The sequence below is a fragment of the Leptopilina boulardi genome, unplaced genomic scaffold, assembly GCF_019393585.1.
Source record: "Leptopilina boulardi isolate dan_hultmark-lab unplaced genomic scaffold, ZJU_Lbou_2.1 LbouV2_11, whole genome shotgun sequence".
Lineage (NCBI taxonomy): Eukaryota > Metazoa > Arthropoda > Insecta > Hymenoptera > Figitidae > Leptopilina > Leptopilina boulardi.
In genome coordinates, this window is record NW_026137652.1 from 20,316 (window position 1) to 25,000 (window position 4,685).

Consider the following 4,685-nt stretch of genomic DNA (forward strand, 5'->3'; position numbering starts at 1 on the left):
AAAACTGGAGCAAGACTCCTCGATGTAATCAGATCTTCGAAGAAGAGACAACTCCATCCGAATCTTCTCACGATGAGCCAGTTGATGCCAATCCTGAGAGACATCCAAGATCACCTCCCATCCGTAAGGCTGCCAGTTCAAGGCCCCGATTATAATTTGGAAGAAATAATACAAATTTCACAAACTACGATTTTAATAGACGGCGATAACTTAAAAATTCTAGTTGACATACCCTTACTAGAAAAAACTGAATACTCAGTCTATAAATTACATGCCCTCCCCGTTTTCCACACTATCTTCGAAGGCCACGTAGGAAGGGCCTCCATCAGATCAGCTTATACTCACATAGCGATCGATGAAGCACAACGAACCTATATAATGATAGAAGGAAACGAATTAGATACTTGTCAATCAGCTCCGGGTTACCTACTTTGTCGTGAAGGACTTACCATTCACGAAGTGTGGAAGAATCCTCCTTGCGAAATAAAAATACTGCTTAATTCTACGGAAGACGTCCTGAAGTCATGCAGCATAGGTTTAGAACATCACGATCAAGATTACTGGACAAGACTTGATTCATTGGGTGGTTGGCTCTACTCAGTGAAGGCTGAAACTACGTTGAATATATTTTGCCCATCTTCTCCAGGCATCAAAATCAAACTCTTTGGTACCGGTGTAATACAATTAGCAGCAGGATGTCAGGCAAGAACGGCTGAGGTCACCCTGCCAGCACTGAGAAAAATCCAAGGAACCACGGAAATAATTTACGAGTCCGAGATTTCCCTCAATATAACTGCTATATCCTCCATTTTGGCCAGCTGGATCGACTCCTCCAATCCCGAAACAACGGACAAAATGCACCTCAAAGTACCCGAAATGAAAGAATTTTATAAAAATTTGAAAACCCTTGACGAACTGGAACAACAATTAAACGAATTTTCACTTCAACGAAAAGAAAAACGCAACCAACTATTTTGGATACGTGGAACTTACTTAGGTATTGCAACCACAGCCTTTTTCGCGATCACCATTTGTTTCATCTTGAAGAGATGTGTGAGCAATGGAGTCAAGAACATCGAAGGTCAAGATATGAGAACAACGTCAAGATTCTACTTACCCAGCATATTCAAGAATCGGCAATCGCCGGTCCCAGTCATCAAAACAAAGTCACATTTAAGAGAGGACGGAAGCTCCATAACTACAGAAGAAACGCAAGACACAAGTTTAACAGCATTAAAAACCGCTACTGCACCTTGTGCTAAACCAAGAATCCATTCTTCAGTTGAAGGAGGCGAGGAACAAGGATCAAGCTCATTATCACACACTGAAGATCAACATGAATTGTCCGAAAATAAGGAGATAACAACCACACAACAGTATGGAAGATATCCTACGTTGCCATCGCAACAACTCCAACCGATTTAAATAAAAAGTCTCAAAACAAAGTTATATTTAAATAAGACAAAATATATATATAAACTAAAACATTCATATATAATGCATATACTTAATAAGCAATTCATTTCAAACTATTTCAATATTAATAACGTTTTTAAATTGATTTTTTTTTATAGTAAACTATAACATACTTTATTAAACATTAAAATTAAAAATTATTATTTTATAATGGTGTAATGCCTGCATGATGCGGTATAATATCCCATTATACCAAATAATAATCCACTATAATGCTTAATAAAGTATTATGTTTATGTCGTTATTTATGATGGTGTAACTGCACAAGATTGGCATAATGCACTATCATACCGAATGATAGTAAACTATAATATATTTTATTAAACATCAAAATCACAAATTATTATTTTATAATGGTGTAATGCCTGCATGATGCGGCATAATATCCCATTATACCAAATAATAATTCACTATAATGCTTAATAAAGTATTATGTTTATGTCATTGTTTATGATGGTGTAACTGCACAAGATTGGCATAATACACTATCGTACCGAATGATATTAAACTATAATATATTTTATTAAACATCAAAATCACAAATTATTATTTTATAATGGTGTAATGCCTGCATGATGCGGCATAATATCCCATTATACCAAATAACAATTCACTATAATGCTTAATAAAGTATTATGTTTATGTCATTGTTTATGATGGTGTAACTGCACAAGATTGGCATAATGCACTATCATACCGAATGATATTAAACTATAATATATTTTATTAAACATCAAAATCACAAATTATTATTTTATAATGGTGTAATGCCTGCATGATGCGGCATAATATCCCATTATACCAAATAATAATTCACTATAATGCTTAATAAAGTATTATGTTTATGTCATTGTTTATGATGGTGTAACTGCACAAGATTGGCATAATACACTATCGTACCGAATGATATTAAACTATAATATATTTTATTAAACATCAAAATCACAAATTATTATTTTATAATGGTGTAATGCCTGCATGATGCGGCATAATATCCCATTATACCAAATAATAATTCACTATAATGCTTAATAAAGTATTATGTTTATGTCATTGTTTATGATGGTGTAACTGCACAAGATTGGCATAATACACTATCATACCGAATGATATTAAACTATAATATATTTTATTAAACATCAAAATCACAAATTATTATTTTATAATGGTGTAATGCCTGCATGATGCGGCATAATATCCCATTATACCAAATAATAATCCACTATAATGCTTAATAAAGTATTATGTTTATGTCATTGTTTATGATGGTGTAACTGCACAAAATTGGCATAATGCACTATCATACCGAATAATAGTAAACTATAATATATTTTATTAAACATCAAAATCACAAATCATTATTTTGTAATTGTATAAACATAAGGTTAATAAATTTTTATCAATTAACAGACAATAATGTTAACTAGTATTCGCATTCCATAACATAACGATTTATTATGTAAAAATATCAAAAGATATAATATAACTAATTTAAACAATGAACTAACAACATTATTGTAATAATAACGCGATATGCACATGATGTAGCATAAAATACTTATGTAAAAAAAAAAAAAAAAAAAAAAAAAAAAAAAAAAAAAAAAAAAAAAAAAAAAAAAAATTATTATAATAACTAATAGAATAAATAAATTAATGTATATATGTACGCGTGTATGTGCGTGAATGTGTATGAATGTATACGTATAAATATATCCTAACAAAAAAAAACAAAAAAAAAAAAGAGAGAGAGAAGAAGATTCTAATTTATATAATCGCGTCGAAATTATTATTAAAGTAATTTCAATTATAGATACAAGCACTGTATTAAAACTTATGAACTTCTTTCCTCTCTACTTACAAACTATACACTATGTAAAAAAAATAAGGACAGAATACCAGCGAATTTCGAGAGCAAGAGTAATTGCCGGGACGGAATTAAAAAGTTGTTCCAATGGTGGTTTGTAATGAACCCTTCTACATTTATTAATAAACAAAAAGTTCATTGAACTTAGATAAAGTTACTTTAAATTTTTCTCTAAATCATTGCAACACAACCAACTCTGTTGCAATGTTTTAGGAATGGGCCCTTGCTCGGGAAATTCGCTGAATACGAATGAATAATACTATTTCAACATTCAAGCAAAGGAGTAAATACTAACATTGATATTATATTAAAATCACAAAAAGTACTATATATACATAGCTATGTATAGTAATCCAATTATTATTATTGTTATTAAAAGGGGAATTAAAATATCTTGTTATCATATAGATTCAAAATGGTAGTATATTCTACGAGTTACTATATTAAATTCAAAAAGGGGAAGAATGTGAATACCATTATTATTATCAAATGGAATGATTATCAAATTAAATCAAGAACTAATAATTAATTGAGCTCTACGCCTGTGAGATTCACAATATTGCGAAATAATTCGCTGAATAAGAGAATAAAGAAAAAAGGGGAAAAACTCACTTACTAAGATCAATTTCAAAATTATGGACATAGGTTAATTTCCATTCCTAATATTCCATAGAAATTTTTCCAAAATTATTATCGCAAAAATTGTAATATTAAATAAAAAATAAAAAAGGCTGAATTATTTCTACGATTTCAAAACAGAAAAAGGAATGTACCTTTTTCCAAAGAAATTCCAAAAAGGATTTTCCAATAAATATAGAAAAGGGAAAGAACCTAATTATTAAAACGGTCTCTCTTTTCTTTTTAAAAAAGAGATATATATTCTACAAAAATAAAAGGAGAAATAAGTTCAATGCCTCTAACAAATTGCAAGCTTGCATTTGTTCAATAAGTTGAACGACTTGTTGCGAAACTATAGACCCTTATTGCACCACAATTCCCACCTGTGACAATTAACCAGTGTCCATAAAAACCAAATGAAACACATCAAAAATCGCAGTCTTCTAGTGTTTCAAACAGATTAACGTCGCGAGTCGCGAGTTATTATTTCACGAATTAAAAACTTGTGATCGCGAATATTTGTTTAAACGGGACTGTCCGTCTCGACTTACAATTTGATAAATATAACTAAAGTTTTAATTATTTTCTTTAAAACGGCGAGTAGTAAAGATAAAAATAATAATGGAGTGAATCATTCACAAGCGTAGATTTATTGTTTATTTTCTTGTGTTAAAACCGCGAAAATTAATTAATTAGTTATTAAATTTTTCAATTAGTTCAGGACGTT